Source organism: Narcine bancroftii, unplaced genomic scaffold (genome assembly GCF_036971445.1).
Source record: "Narcine bancroftii isolate sNarBan1 unplaced genomic scaffold, sNarBan1.hap1 Scaffold_166, whole genome shotgun sequence".
Classification (NCBI taxonomy): Eukaryota; Metazoa; Chordata; class Chondrichthyes; order Torpediniformes; family Narcinidae; genus Narcine; species Narcine bancroftii.
Window position 1 is genome coordinate 2491537 of NW_027211901.1, and position 17264 is coordinate 2508800.

General features: G+C 48.1%; 1 protein-coding gene across 1 annotated transcript in view; it reads left to right on the forward strand.

Moving 5' to 3' along the window:
- Positions 1-17264, forward strand: part of LOC138750556 (endogenous retrovirus group 3 member 1 Env polyprotein-like) — a 474937-nt gene that overhangs the window by 20095 nt on the left and 437578 nt on the right. The gene's annotated exons all lie outside the window — the stretch shown is intronic.

Below are 17264 nucleotides of genomic sequence, written 5' to 3' on the forward strand. Positions count from 1 at the left end.
GTTCCCCACTGTTCTCCAGCTGTTCCCCACTGTTTCACACCTGTTCTCCAATGTTCCATAACTGTTCCCCACTTACTTTACCGCACTGTTCCCCATCTGTTTTCACTGTTTCCCAACTGTTCCCCAGCAGTTCTCCACCATTTCTCCACTGTTACCCACTGTTCCAGATCAGTTTAACATTACTCATTGTTTCCCCCTGATCCCCAATATTCCCCTCCATTCCCCATTATTCTGCAGTGTTCCCCATGGTTCCATATTGTTCCCTACTTTCCTCAGTGTTCCCCACTGTTCTGCATCTGTCCTCTCTGTTGCCCATTTTCCCCATTTATCCCACTGTTCCCCACCTGTTCTCCACTGTTCTTTAACTGTTCCCTACTGTTCCTTCCTTTTCCTCACTGTTCTCCATCTGTTCCACATTGTTGCCCAATTTTCCTAATGTTCACCACTGTTCTGCATCTGTTCTGCACTCTTGCCCAATTTTCGCAATGTTCCCCACTCTTCCCTATATGTTCCCCACTCTTCCCTATATGTTCCCCACGGTTCCCTACTGTTCCCCATTTGTTCCTCACTGTTCGCCAACTGTTCTACACGTTCCTTAGCTGTTCCCCACCATTTCTCCACTGTTCCCACTGATCCCCACAGTTCCACATCAGTTCCCCATCTGTTCTAAACTGTACCCCACTGTCCCTCACCTTTTTCCCATTGTTCCCCACCTTTCACCATCTGTTCCCCACTGTTCCCCAGATGCTTCCCACCAGTTCCTCACTTTTCACCACTGTTACCCCATTCCCCACTGTTCCCCAGATGCTTCCAACCAGTTCCCTATCTCGTTCCCTAAGAGGAGATCCAGTATTACACCATCCCGAGTTGGTTCCTCTACATATTGATTAATAAAACTATCTTGCACACATTTGAAAATCTCTAGCCCATCCAGCCCTCTTACTGCATGGGTATCCCAATCAATGTGAGGGAGGTTAAAATCTCCCATGATCACTACCTTATGTTTATTACACATATATGCTATCTCCTTACAAATTTGTTCTTCCAATTTTCTTGGCCCATTTGGTGGTCTATAATACACTCCTATTAGTACCCTCATGCCTCCTCCTCCCCTCAATTCCTCCCAAACAGCTTCACTGGATGATCCCACCAAACCATCCTGCCACCTCATGGCAGTAATGTCCTCCTTAACAAGCAGAGCAACTCCTCCCCCTTTTTTACCCCCTGTTCTATCACATCTAAAACATTTATATTCTGGAATATTTAGTTGCCAGTCCTGACCTTCCTGTAACCAGGTCTCACTAATTGCCACAACATCATGATTCCAAGTGCCAATCCATGCTCTAACCTCATCTACCTTGTTCACTATGTAAACGCATTTCAGAGAATGACCCTCAGATATATTCCCTATTCTACCTTATACCTTAACCTCCATCCTTCCTTTGTTATCTTAATCCCGAATGTTTTCCTACTGTTCACCACTACTCTCCACTGTTCCCCTCTGTTTGCCACTGTTCTCCAATGTTCCGCAGTGTTTCCCACCTGTTTCCCCGTTCCAAATTGTTCCCTTCTGTTCCCCACTGTTCCCCAATGCTCCTCACTTTTCCCGAACTGTTACCCAAATTTCTTGTCTGTTACCCACTGTTCCCCGTTATCCACTGTTCACAATCTGTCTGCACTGTTGCCCATTTTTAGCAATGTTCCCCATTCTTCCCTATCAGTTTCTCATGGTTCCCCACATTTCCACATCTGTTCCCCATCTGATTTTCACCATTCCCCACCTGTTCCCCAGCAGTTCTCCACTGTTCCCCACTGATCCCCACTGATCCCCACAGTTTCACATCAGTTCCCCATCTGTTCTAAACTGTTTCCCACTGTCCTCACCTTTTCCTCACTGTACTCCACCTGTTCCCCACTGTTCCCCAGCTGCTTCTGACCAGTTCCCACTTTTCACCACTGTTCCCCCATTCTCCACTGCTCACCATCTGTTCCACGCTGTTCCCCTGCTCGCCACTGTTCCCCTGTTTTCCAACTGTTCCTGAACTGTTCCGCAGTGTTCCCGTTTGCTCCTTAATGTTCCCCTTTTTTCCCCACTCTACCCCATTTTCCCCACTGTTTGCTACTGTTCTAATCTGTTCCCCACAGTTCACCATCTGTTCCCCACTGTTCCTGAACTGTTCCCCACTGTTCACAAGGTGTTCCCGAACTTTTCACTATTATTCTCCACTTTTGCACTTTGCTCCCCATCTGTTCACCATTTATGCCACTGTTCCCTACTGTTTCACACCTGTTCTCCACTGTTCCACAACTGTTCCCCAATTACTTTTCCCCACTGTTCCCCATCTGCTCCGCACTGTTGCCAATTTTTCCTATGTTCATCACTGTTCCCCATCTGTTCTGCACTGTTGCCCAATTTTCACAATGTTCCCGATTCTTCCCTAGAAGTTCCCCAAAATTCTACACTGTTGCCCATCAGTTCCCCATCAATTTAACATTCCTCATTGTTTCCCCCTTGTTCCCGAATATTCCATTTACCATTATTCTACAGTGTTCCCCATGGTTCCACACTGTTCACAACTTTTCCCCACTGATCCTCAGTGTTCCTCACTGTTCCGCCCTATTGATTCTTTTCCCCAATGTTCCCCGTTGTTCCCCATCTGTTCTCCACTGTTCCACAACTGTTCCCCACTGTTCCTTACTTATTCCCACTGTTCACAATCTGTTCCACACTGTTGCCCATTTTGCCTAATGTTCACAACTGTTGCCCATCTGTTCTGCACTGTTGCCCAATTGTTGCAATATTCACCACAATTCCCTATCAGTTTCCTACCTGTTCCGCATTAATTACCCACTGTTCCCCATCTGTTCCGCACTGTTCCCCATCTGCTCCCCACTGTTACCCAGTTTTCTTAATGTTTACCACTGTTCCCCATCTGATTGGCACTGTTACCTATTTTTTTGGAATTCACCGCACTATTCCCTATCAGTTCCTCATGGTTCTCCACTGTTCTCCACCTGTTCGACACATGTTCCTCAGCAGTTATCGACCATTTCTCCACCAACTCCACCTGTTCCCCACTTTTCCCCAGCTGCTTCCCAGTAGTTACCCACATTTCACCTCTGTTACCCCATTCTCCACTGTTCACCATCTCCACTGTTCACCACACTCTTCCCCCTATTCCTCAATGTTCGCCTATTTTTCCCACTGTACCCTAATATCCCAATCTGTTCCTTACAGTTTATCACATAGAAACATAGAAGATAGGAGCAGGAGTAGGTCATTCGACCCTTCGAGCCTGCTCCGCCATTCAACGAGATCATGGCTGATCTTAAAGTTCAGTACCCCGTCCACGCCTTCTCTCCGTAACCTTTAATACCCTTATACTGAAGAAATATATCTAATTCCCTCTTAAATATATTTAATGAACCTGCCTCCACTGCCCTCTGTGGCAATGAATTCCACAGTTTCACCATCCTCTGGGTAAAGAAATTCCTCCTCATCACGGTCCTAAATGGTTTGCCTATTATCCTCAAACCATGGCCCCGGGTTCTGGACTCCCCCACCATTGGAAACATCCCATCTGCATCCATTCTGTCCAGTCCTGCCAGAATTTTATATGTCTCTATGAGATCCCCTCTCAATCTTCTAAACTCCAGCGAGTAAATCCCAATTTGCGCAATATTTCCTCATAAGTCATTCCTGCCATTCCAGGTATCAGCCTGGTGAATCGCCTTTGCAGTCCCTCCACTGCAAGAACATCCTTCCTTAGATAAGGTGACCAAAACTGCACACAATACTCCAGGTGGGGTCTCACCAAGGCCCTGTACAGCTGCAGTAAGGTATCCTTGTTCCTATACTCAAACCCTCTTGATATGAAGGCCAACATACCATTTGCCTTTTTAACCGCCTGCTGTACCTGCATGTTCGCCTTCAGAGACTGATGTACAAGTACCCCTAGGTCTCTCTGCACTTCCCCATCTCTTAATCTATTGCCATTCAAATAGTAATCTGCCCTCCGGTTTGTATTACCCAAGTGGATAACCTCACATTTATCCACGTTGCAGTGCATTTGCCATGTATCTGCCCAGTCCCTCAATTTATCCAAATCACACTGGAGCTTCCTGATGCCCTCTTCCGTGCACGCAACCCCTCCTAGCTTAGTGTCATCTGCAAATTTGGAGATATTACATCCAATCCCCTCATCCAGATCATTAATGTAAATTGTGAACAGCTGGGGTCCCAGTACAGATCCCTGTGGCACCCCACTGGTCACCGCCTGCCACTCAGAAAATGAGCCATTTATCCCAACTCTCTGTCTTCTACTTGCCAGCCAGTTCTCAATCCACATCAATACTTTGCCACCAAACCCATGAGCCTTGATTTTGGAAGCCAGTCGTTTATGCGGGACCTTATCGAAGGCCTTTTGGAAGTCCAGGTACACCACATCCACTGGCTCTCCCCATCTATTTTACCTGTCACCATCTCAAAGAATTCCATTAGATTTGTCAAGCATGATTTACCTTTTGTAAATCCATGTTGACTCTGTCCGATCCCTTCTCTGCTAGTCATATGCTCCACTATTACATCCTTAATAATGGATTCCATCATTTTGCCCACTACTGATGTAAGGCTCACCGGCCGATAATTCCCCGCTTTTTCTCTACCCCCCCTTTTTAAATAGTGGGGTAACATTAGCTACCCTCCAATCCATGGGTACTGATCCTGAGTCTATCGAGCTCTGGAAAATAATTCTTAAAGCATCTGCTATCTGAATGGCCACTTCCTTGAGTACCCTAGGATGTAGATTATCAGGCCCTTGGGATTTATCTGCCTTCAATCCCTTCAATTTCCCCAAGACCATGTCCTTAGAGATACTGATTTATTTCAGTTCCTCCCTTGCATTAGTCTCTATGTTTCCCAACATCCTTGGGAGGTTATTGTATCCTCTCTTGTAAAAACGGATCTAAAGTAAGAATTTAATTGGTCTGCCATTTCCTTATTCCCCATTATATATTCCCCTGATTCTGACTGCAAGGGACCTACTCTGGATTTCACCAATCTTTTCCTCTTGACATATCTATAAAAGCTTTTGCAGTTGGTTTTTATGTTTGCCGCAAACTTACTCTCGTCATTTATTTTTCCCTCTTGATTAATCCCTTTGTCCTCCTTTGCTGCATCTTGAACTGTTCCCAGTCTTCGGTTGCGGTACTTTTTTTGGCCAATTGATATGCTCTCTCTTTGGACCCAATGCTGTCTCTAATTTCCTTTGTTATCCACGGTTGAGTTACCTTTCTTGGTTTATTTTTATGCCAAACCGGTATAAATGATTTTTGCAATTTCTCCATTAGATCTGTGAATGCTTTCCATTGTCTATCCACAGTCAACTCCCCCATAAACACCACCCAATCAATCTTACTCAACTCCCGTCTCATACCATCATAATTCCCTTTATTTAAATTCAGGACCTTAGTCTCGGTTTTAATTTCATCACTCTCCATGTCGAGTGAGAATTCGATCATATTATGATCACTCCTACCCAAAGGGCCTCGCACAACAAGATTGCTGATTAGCCCCTTATTATTGCTTAATATCCAATCTAAAATGGTCTGCTCCCGAGTTGGTTCCTCGACATATTGGTCTAGATAACCGTCCCGTTATGGAGAACAGTAGATAACCTCCACTGTATTTTTACCAATTTGACTAGTACAATCTATATGCAAATTAAAGTCTCCCATGATGACAGCTGTTCCCTTATTGCACGCTTTTCTAATTTCTCTTTCAATGCCTTCCCTCACCTCTACACTACTATTCTTCATTTGTTCTCCAACTGTTTACCACTCCTCCCCACCAATCCCAAATGTTTCCCAGCAGTTTTCAACCAGTTTCCCACAGTTCCACATCAGTTCCCCATCTGTTCTAAACAATTTCCCACTGTCCCTCACCTTTTTCCCACTGTTCCAACTGTATTCCACCTGTTTCCCACTGTTCCCCAGCTGCTTCCCACCAGTTCCCCACTTTTCACCACTGTTTCCCCATTTCTCCACTGTTCACCCTGTTCCACATTGTTCCCCCTGCTCCCCACTGTTCCACTGTTTTCCAACTGTTCCCATACTGTTCCGAACTGCTCCCCTTTTTTTCCCTACTGTTCCCCACTCTTCCCTCAGTTCCCCACTCTTCCCTATCAGTTCTCCACTCTTCCCTATCAGTTCCCCACTCTTCCCTATCAGTTCCCCACTATTCCCTCAGTTCCCCACTCTTCCCTATCAGTTCTCCACTCTTCCCTATCAGTTCCCCACTCTACCCTATCAGTTCCCCACTCTTCCCTATCAGTTCCCCACTCTTCCCTATCAGTTCCCCACTCTTCCCTATCAGTTCCCCACTCTTCCCTATCAGTTCCCCACTCTTCCCTTTCAGTTCCCCACTCTTCCCCATTTTCCCTCTGTACCCAACTGTTCTTCACCTGTTCTCCACTCTTCCAAATCAATCCCAACCGTTTCCCATCACTTTCCCACCTGTTCCTCACTGTTCCCCATCTGCTCCCCACTGTTCTCCAGCTGTTCCTGAACTGTTCCCCACTGTTCTCCAGCTGTTCCCAAACTGTTCCCCACTGTTCTCCAGCTGTTCCCAAACTGTTCCCCACTGTTCTCCAGCTGTTCCCAAACTGTTCCCCACTGTTCTCCAGCTGATCCCAAACTGTTCCCTACTGTTCTCCAGCTGTTCCCAAACTGTTCCCCACTGTTCTCCAGCTGTTCCCAAACTGTTCCCCACTGTTCTCCAGCTGATCCCAAACTGTTCCCCACTGTTCTCCAGCTGTTCCCAAACTGTTCCCCACTTCTCCAGCTGTTCCCAAACTGTACCGCATTTATTCCACTGCTCCCGATGTTTCACACCTGTTCTCCACTGTTCCACAACTGTTCCCCACTGTTCCCTACATTTCCCCACTGTTGGAGGTAATACCAACTGTTTCCCAGCAGTTTTCCACCTGTTACCCACGGTTCCCCACTGTTCCCCATCTGTACCTCACTGTTCACGACCTGTTTGATATATGTCTCCAGCAGTTTCCCACCATTTCCCCACTGATTCCCACAGTTCCACCACAGTTCCCCATCTGTTCTAAACAGTTTCCTACTGTCCCTCACATTTTCTTCACTGTTATCCAGCTGTTTCCCACCAGTTCCCTACTTTTCACCACTGTTCCCCATGGTTCCCAACTATTCACCTAATTTCCCAATCTGTTTCCCACTTTTCCCCACTGTACCTCCATTCTCCACTGCTCACCATCTGTTCCACACTGTTCTCCCTGTTCCCCACTGTTCCACTATGTTTTTCAGCTGTTCCCCATTTTTCCCACTGTACCCTACTGTCCCAGATCTGGTCCCTACAGTTCATCGCTGTACCCCACTGTTCTTCACCTGTTTCCTACCCTTCCCCACCAATCCCAACTCTTTCCCAGCCATTTCCAACCTGTTCCCCATGGTTCCACACTGTTCCCCATCTGTTCTCCAGCTTTTCCCAAAATGTTCCCCCCAGTTGTTTCCGAACTGTTCTCCACTGTTCCCCATTTTTCTTACTGTTCACTGCTGTACCCCACTCTTCTTCATCTGTTCCCAAGTCTTCGCCACCAATCCCAATTGTTTCCCAGCTGATTCCCACCAGTTCCCTACTTTTCACCACTGTTCCCCATGGTTCCCAACTATTCACCTAATTTCCCAATCTGTTTCCCACTTTTCCCCACTGTACCTCCATTCTCCACTGCTCACCATCTGTTCCACACTGTTCTCCCTGTTCCCCACTGTTCCACTATGTTTTTCAGCTGTTCCCCATTTTTCCCACTGTACCCTACTGTCCCAGATCTGGTCCCTACAGTTCATCACTGTACCCCACTGTTCTTCACCTGTTTCCTACCCTTCCCCACCAATCCCAACTCTTTCCCAGCCATTTCCAACCTGTTCCCCATGGTTCCACACTGTTCCCCATCTGTTCTCCAGCTTTTCCCGAACTATTCCCCCAAGTTGTTTCCGAACTGTTCTCCACTCTTCCCCATTTTTCTTACTGTTCCCTGCTGTTCCACATCTGTTCACCATTTTTCTTACTGTTCCCTGCTGTTCCACATCTGTTCACCATTTTTCTTACTGTTCCCTGCTGTACCCCACTCTTCTTCATCTGTTCCTAAGTCTTCCCCACCAATCCCAATTGTTTCCCAGCAGTTTCCCACCTGTAACCCATGGTTCCCCACTGTTTTCCATGAGTTCTCCATCAGTTCCCCCACTCCCTTTTGTTCCCCTCCATTCTGCAGTGTTCCCCACTCTTTCCCATCTGTTCCCCTTTCCTCATTGTTCCACCCGGCTCCCCAATATTCCCCTGTTCCCCATTTCTCTGTAGTGTTCCCAAGGTTCCACACTCTTCCCTACTTTTCCGCACTCTTGATCACTGTTCCCCAGTGTTACGCATTTGTTCTGCCCTGTTGCCCATTTTCCCCAATGTTCCCCACTGTTCCCCATCTGTTCCCCACTTTTCCTTACTTTTCACCACTGTTCCCATCTGCTCCGCAATGTTGCCCAATTTTCACAATGTCCCCCACTCTTCCTTATCAGTTCCCCATCTGTCCCCACTATCCCCAGCTGTTCGACACATGTTCCTCAGCAGTTTTCCACCATTTCCCCACTGTTCCCTACTGATCCCCACTGTCCCTCACCTTTTCCCCACTGTACTTCACCTTGTCCCTAGAGTTCCCCAGCTGCTTCCCACCAGTTCCTCACTGTTCTCCAGGTGTTCCTCAACTGTTCCCCATTTTTCCTACTGTTCCCTACTGTTCCACATCAGTTCCCTGCTTACTTTTCCCTACTGTTCCCCATCTGTTCTGCACTGTTGCCAATGTTAGCAATTTTCTTCCCTATCAGTTCCCCACTGTTTCACTAATGTTCCCCACAGTTCCCCACTTTTCTCCTCTGTTCCCTGATGTTCTGCATCTGTTCCACCCTGTTGCCCATTTTCCCCACTGTTTCCCACTGTTGCACATCTGTTCCTCACTGTTCCCAACCTGTTCGACATATATTCCCCAGTGTTTCCCACCATTTTTCCACTGTTCCCCACTGTTCCCCACTGATCCCCACAGTTCCACATCAGTTCCCCATTTGTTCTAAACTGTTTCCCACTGTCCCTCACTTATTCCCCATCTGTTCCCCAGTTCCCCACCTGTTCCTCACTGTTCCCGACCTGTTCGACACATATTCCCCAGTGTTTCCCACCATTTGTCCACTGTTTCCCACTGATCCCCATCAGTTCCCCATTTGTTCTAAACTGTATCCTACTGTCCCTCACCTATTCCCCATCTGTTCCCCACAGTTCCCCACCTGTTCCTCACTGTTCCCCACGTGTTCGACACATGTTCCCCAGCAGTTGTCTACCATTTCTCCACTGTTCCCCACCGATCCCCACAGTTCCACATCAGTTCCCCATCTGTTCTAAACTGTTTCCCACTGCCCCTCACCTATTCCCCACTGTTCCCCACCAGTTCCACACCTGTTTCCCAGCTATTCCCCAGCTACTTAACACCACTTTTCACCACTGTTACCCCATTCTCCACTCTTCACCATCTGTTCCACAGTGTTCCCCCTGCTCCCCACTGTTCCTGTCCGTTTGGCAGCTGTTCCTGAAGTGTACCGCATGGTTCCCCTTTGTTCCCCTCTGTTCCCCATTTTTCCCACTGTAACCTACTGTTCCACAACTGTTCCCCACAGTTCATCACTGTTCCCCACAGTTCTTCACCTGTTCCCCACTCTTCCCCACAAATCCCAATGTTTCCCAGCAGTTTCCCACCTGTTCCCCATTTTTCACCACTATTCCCCATTATCCACTATTCACCATCTGTTCCACACTATTCCCCCTGCTCCCCACTGTTCCCGTCTGTTTTGTAGCTGTTCCCGAAATGTTCTGCACTGTTTCCCTTTGATACCCACTGTTCCCCATGGTTCCCCAATGCTACCCAATTTTCCAACTCTTCCACATCTGTTCCCCACAGTTATTCACTGTACCCTACTGTTCTTCACCTGTTCCCCAACTTTTCCGCACTGTTCCCCAACTTTCTCCCAGCAGTTTCCCACCTGTTACCCACAGTCCCCACTGCTTCCCATCAGTTCCCCATCGGTTACCCCTGCTCTCTTTTGTTCCCCTCTGTTTTGCACTGTTCACCACTCTTTCCCATGTGTTCCCCTTTCCTCATTGTTCCACCCTGCTCCCCAATATTCGCTTGTTCCTCATGTTTCTGCAGTGTTCCCCACGGTTCCCTACTTTTCCCCACTGTTCCGCATCTGTTCCACCCTGTTGCCCATTTTCCCCAATATTCCCCACTGTTCACCATAATCCCACTGTTCCCCCATTTCACACCTTTTCAACACTGTTCCACTACTGTTCTCCACTATTCTTTACTTTTTCCCACTTCTTTCCATCTGTTCCCCTTTCCTCAGTGTTCCACCCCGCTCCCCAATATTCCCCTGTTCCGCATTTTTCTGCAGTGTTCCCAAGGTTCCACACAGTTCCCTTCTTTTCCCCACTCTTGATCACTGTTCCCCACTGTTTTGCATGTGTTCTGCCCTGTTGCCCATTTTACCCAATGTTCCCCACTGTTCCCCATCTGTTCCCCACCGTTCCATACTTTTCACCACTGTTCCCCATCTTATCCGCACTGTTGCCCTATTTTTGAAATGTTCTCCACTCTTCCCTGTCAGTTCCCCACAGTTCCCCACCTGTTCGACACATGTTCCTCAGAAGTTCTCCAATATTTCTCCACTGTTCCCCACCTGCTTCCCACCATTTCCCCATTTTTCACCACTGTTCCACCATTCTCCACTGTTCACCTGTTTTCCAGCTGTTCCCCATTTTCCCACTGTACCCTACTGTTCCAATCTGTTCCCCACAGTTCATCACTCTACCCCACTGTTATTCACCTGTTCCCCAACTGTTCCCCACTCTTCCCAATCAATCCCAACTGTTTCCCACCTGCTGCCCACTGTTCCCCATCTGTTCCCCACTGTTCTTCAGCTGTTCCCGAACTGTTCCCCAATGTTCTCTAGCTGTTCCCGAACTGTTCCCCACTGTTCTCCAGCTGTTCCTGAACTGTTCCCCAATGTTCTCCAACTGTTCCCAAACTGTTCCTCACGATTCTCTAGCTGTTCCCGAACTGTTCCCCACTGTTCTCCAACTGTTCCTGAACTGTTCCCCACTGTTCTCCAACTGTTGCCGTACTGTTCCCCACTGTTCTCTAGCTGTTCCCGAACTGTTCCCCATTGTTCTTCAGCTGTTCCTGAACTGTTCCCCACTGTTCTCTAGCGGTTCCTGAACTGTTCCCCACTGTTCTCCAGCTGTTCCAGAACTGTTCCCCACTGTTCTCCAACTGTTCCCGAACTGTTCCTCATTAATTCCACTGTTTCACGCCTGTTTTCCACTGTTCCACAACTGTTCTCCACTTACTTTTCCACACTGTTCCGCATCTGTTCCGCACTGTTGCCCATTTTTCCTAATGTTCACCACTGTTCCCCATCTGTTCTGTACTGTCCCCAAATTTTTACAATGTTGCCCACTCTTCTCTATCAATTCTCCGCAGTTCCACAACTGTTCCCCACTGTTCCATAAAGTACCCTACTTTTCTCCTCTGTTTCCCAATGTTCCCCATTTTACTGACTGTTAACCTCTGTTTTCCACTTCTGTTTAACATTCCTCATTTTTTCCTTCCTGCTCTCCAATATTCCATCCATTCCCCATTATTCTGCAGTGTTCCCCACTGTTCCATATGTTCCCTACTTTTCCCCACTGTTCTGCATCTGTTCTTCCCTGTTGCCCATTTTCCCCAATGTCCCCATCTGTTCCCCATTTATCACAATGTTCCCCACTGTTTCACACCTGTTCTCCACTGTTCCTTACTTTTCCCCACTGTTCCCCACCTGTTTGTCACATGTTCCCCAGCAGTTTCCCACCATTTCTCCACTGTTCCCCACTGATCCCCACAGTTCAACATGTTCCCCATCTGTTCGAAACTGTTTTCCATTGTCCCTCACCTTTTCCCCACTGTTCCCCAACTGTTCCACACCTGTTTCCCACCAGTTCCCCACTTTTCACCACTTCCACCATTTCTCCACTGTTCACCATCTGTTCCTCATTGTTCCCCCTGCTCCCCACTGTTCCCATTTTCCAGCAGTTCCCAAACTGTTCTGCACTGTTTGCCTTTTTTCCCTACAGTTCCCCACTCTTCCCTATCAGTTCCCCATTATTCCCCATTTTCCCTCTGTACCCCACTATTCTTCACCTGTTACCCAACTGTTCCCTACTCTTCCCCACCAATCCCAACTATTTCCCAGCTGTATCCCACATGTTCCCTACAGTTACCCAGCTGTTCCCCACGTTCTCCAGCTGTTCCCGAACACTTCCCAACTGTTTACCATCTGTTCCTAACAGTTCCACTTTGTTCCTGACTGTTCCCCATTTTTCCAACTGTTCCTCTTCTGTTCCCCACTGTTCCACAGAGTTTTTCACTGTACTTCACTGTTATTCACCTGTTCCCAAACTTTTCCCCACTTCCCCAGCAATCCCAACTGTTTCCCATCAGATCCCCATATGTTCCACCACTCCCTTTTGTTCCTCTCTGTTCTGCAGTGTTTCCCACTCTTTCCCATCTGTTCCCATTTCCTCATTGTTCCACCTGCTTCCCAATATTCCCGTTTCCCATTTTTCTGCAGTGTTCCCATGGTTCAACACTGTTCCCTACTTTTCCCAATCTTGACCACTGTTCCCCATCTATTCTGCCCTGTTGCCCATTTCCCCCAATGTTCCCCACTGTTCCCCATCTGTTCCCCGGTGTTCCTTACTTTTCCCCACTGTTCCCATCTGCTCTGCATTGTTGCCCAATTTTCATAATGTTACCCTCTCTTCCCTATCAGTTCCCCACCATTCCCCACTGTCCCTCACGTTTTCCCCACCGTTCCTCCTGCTCTGCACGGTTCATCTGTTTTCCAGCTGTTCCCAAATTGTTCCGCACTGTTCCCCTCGATTCCCTACTGTTCCCCTTTGTTCCCCACTGTTTCCCATCTGTTCCCCAGTGTTCCTTACTTTTCCCCACTGTTCCCATCTGCTCTGCATTGTTGCCCAATTTTCATAATGTTACCCTTTCTTCCCTATCAGTTCCCCACCATTCCCCACTGTCCCTCACGTTTTCCCCACCGTTCCCCCTGCTCTGCACTGTTCGTCTGTTTTCCAGCTGTTCCCAAATTGTTCCGCACTGTTCCCCTCGATTCCCTACTGTTCCCCTTTGTTCCCCACTGTTTCCCATTTTTCCCACTGTACCCTACTGTTCCAATCTGTTGCCCAAAGTTCATCACTGTACCCCACTGTTCTTCACCAGTTACCCAACTATTCTGCACTCTTCCCAACCAATCCCAGCTGTTTCCCAGCCGTTTCCCAACTGTTCCCCTTCTGTTCCCGAACTGTTCCCCATTTATTCCACTGTTCCCCACTGTTTAACACCTGTTTCCACAACTGTTCCACACTTACCTATCCCCACTGTTCGCACTGTTGCCCAATTTTCGCAATGCTCCCCAATCTTCCCCATCGGTTCCCCATCTATTCCCCCTGCTATCTACTGTTCCCCTCTGTTCTCATCAATTCTGCAGTGTTCCCCATCTGTTCCCCTTTCCTCATTGTTCCCCTGCTGTTCCCCAATATTCCCCTCTGTATCCCATTGTTCTGCAGTGTTCCCCAGTGTTCAGCACTGTTCCCCACTTGTCACCCACTGTTACCTGCCTGTTCTCCACTGTATGCCACTGTTCCCCACTGCTCCCCACTGTGCCCCTCTGTTCCCCACTGTTCCTGATTCTTCATCCAATTGGGGAACAGCTGGGGAACTGGGGAACAGAGGGGCACAGTGCAAAACAGAAGAGGAAAAATGGGGAACTGTGGGGAACATTGAGAAAAATGGGCAACAGTGCGGAACAGAGGGATAAATGGGGAACAGTGGGGAATATTGGGAAAAATGGGCAACAGTGCGGAACAGATAGGGAACAGTGGGTAAAATGTGGAACAGTGGGGAACGGAGGGAAAAAGTGGGGAACAGTGGGAATAATGCAGAACAGTGGGGAAAATAGGGAAAAGTGGGGAACAGTATGGAACAGTGGGGACAGATGGAGAACAGTGGGAAAAAGTGAAGAACTGTGGGGAACAGATGGGGAACAGTGGGGAATATGGGGAAAATGGGAAGAAGAACAGAACAGTGTGGATCCGTGGCGAACACTGCAGAACAATGGGGATTGGAGGGGAATAGTGGGGAACAGGTGGGAACAATGAGGAAAGGAGCACTGATGGGGAACTGTGGGGGACAATGTTCCGCACTGTTCCCCAAATGTCCCCCTCAATGTACCCGATGTTCCCCATTGTTGTCCATCAGAAGCTCATCTGTTTCCCAACTATGCCCCACTTTTCCATTCTTTCCCACAATTCTCCAGTTTTCACCATCTATTTCCCACTGCTCCGCAGAATTACCCACTGCTCCCCAATCGCCTTAACTGTTACCCAGTGTTCTCCAACTGTTCCTGAACTGTTCCCCACTGTTCTCCAACTGTTCCTGAACTGTTCCCCACTGTTCTCCAACTGTTGCCGTACTGTTCCCCACTGTTCTCTAGCTGTTCCCGAACTGTTCCCCATTGTTCTTCAGCTGTTCCTGAACTGTTCCCCACTGTTCTCTAGCGGTTCCTGAACTGTTCCCCACTGTTCTCCAGCTGTTCCAGAACTGTTCCCCATTGTTCTCCAACTGTTCCCGAACTGTTCCTCATTAATTCCACTGTTTCACGCCTGTTTTCCACTGTTCCACAACTGTTCTCCACTTACTTTTCCACACTGTTCCGCATCTGTTCCGCACTGTTGCCCATTTTTCCTAATGTTCACCACTGTTCCCCATCTGTTCTGTACTGTCCCCAAATTTTTACAATGTTGCCCACTCTTCTCTATCAATTCTCCGCAGTTCCACAACTGTTCCCCACTGTTCCATAAAGTACCCTACTTTTCTCCTCTGTTTCCCAATGTTCCCCATTTTACTGACTGTTAACCTCTGTTTTCCACTTCTGTTTAACATTCCTCATTTTTTCCTTCCTGCTCTCCAATATTCCATCCATTCCCCATTATTCTGCAGTGTTCCCCACTGTTCCATATGTTCCCTACTTTTCCCCACTGTTCTGCATCTGTTCTTCCCTGTTGCCCATTTTCCCCAATGTCCCCATCTGTTCCCCATTTATCACAATGTTCCCCACTGTTTCACACCTGTTCTCCACTGTTCCTTACTTTTCCCCACTGTTCCCCACCTGTTTGTCACATGTTCCCCAGCAGTTTCCCACCATTTCTCCACTGTTCCCCACTGATCCCCACAGTTCAACATGTTCCCCATCTGTTCGAAACTGTTTTCCATTGTCCCTCACCTTTTCCCCACTGTTCCCCAACTGTTCCACACCTGTTTCCCACCAGTTCCCCACTTTTCACCACTTCCACCATTTCTCCACTGTTCACCATCTGTTCCTCATTGTTCCCCCTGCTCCCCACTGTTCCCATTTTCCAGCAGTTCCCAAACTGTTCTGCACTGTTTGCCTTTTTTCCCTACAGTTCCCCACTCTTCCCTATCAGTTCCCCATTATTCCCCATTTTCCCTCTGTACCCCACTATTCTTCACCTGTTACCCAACTGTTCCCTACTCTTCCCCACCAATCCCAACTATTTCCCAGCTGTATCCCACATGTTCCCTACAGTTACCCAGCTGTTCCCCACGTTCTCCAGCTGTTCCCGAACACTTCCCAACTGTTTACCATCTGTTCCTAACAGTTCCACTTTGTTCCTGACTGTTCCCCATTTTTCCAACTGTTCCTCTTCTGTTCCCCACTGTTCCACAGAGTTTTTCACTGTACTTCACTGTTATTCACCTGTTCCCAAACTTTTCCCCACTTCCCCAGCAATCCCAACTGTTTCCCATCAGATCCCCATATGTTCCACCACTCCCTTTTGTTCCTCTCTGTTCTGCAGTGTTTCCCACTCTTTCCCATCTGTTCCCATTTCCTCATTGTTCCACCTGCTTCCCAATATTCCCGTTTCCCATTTTTCTGCAGTGTTCCCATGGTTCAACACTGTTCCCTACTTTTCCCAATCTTGACCACTGTTCCCCATCTATTCTGCCCTGTTGCCCATTTCCCCCAATGTTCCCCACTGTTCCCCATCTGTTCCCCGGTGTTCCTTACTTTTCCCCACTGTTCCCATCTGCTCTGCATTGTTGCCCAATTTTCATAATGTTACCCTCTCTTCCCTATCAGTTCCCCACCATTCCCCACTGTCCCTCACGTTTTCCCCACCGTTCCTCCTGCTCTGCACGGTTCATCTGTTTTCCAGCTGTTCCCAAATTGTTCCGCACTGTTCCCCTCGATTCCCTACTGTTCCCCTTTGTTCCCCACTGTTTCCCATCTGTTCCCCAGTGTTCCTTACTTTTCCCCACTGTTCCCATCTGCTCTGCATTGTTGCCCAATTTTCATAATGTTACCCTTTCTTCCCTATCAGTTCCCCACCATTCCCCACTGTCCCTCACGTTTTCCCCACCGTTCCCCCTGCTCTGCACTGTTCGTCTGTTTTCCAGCTGTTCCCAAATTGTTCCGCACTGTTCCCCTCGATTCCCTACTGTTCCCCTTTGTTCCCCACTGTTTCCCATTTTTCCCACTGTACCCTACTGTTCCAATCTGTTGCCCAAAGTTCATCACTGTACCCCACTGTTCTTCACCAGTTACCCAACTATTCTGCACTCTTCCCAACCAATCCCAGCTGTTTCCCAGCCGTTTCCCAACTGTTCCCCTTCTGTTCCCGAACTGTTCCCCATTTATTCCACTGTTCCCCACTGTTTAACACCTGTTTCCACAACTGTTCCACACTTACTTATCCCCACTGTTCGCACTGTTGCCCAATTTTCGCAATGCTCCCCAATCTTCCCCATCGGTTCCCCATCTATTCCCCCTGCTATCTACTGTTCCCCTCTGTTCTCATCAATTCTGCAGTGTTCCCCATCTGTTCCCCTTTCCTCATTGTTCCCCTGCTGTTCCCCAATATTCCCCTCTGTATCCCATTGTTCTGCAGTGTTCCCCAGTGTTCAGCACTGTTCCCCACTTGTCACCCACTGTTACCTGCCTGTTCTCCACTGTATGCCACTGTTCCCCACTGCTCCCCACTGTGCCCCTCTGTTCCCCACTGTTCCTGA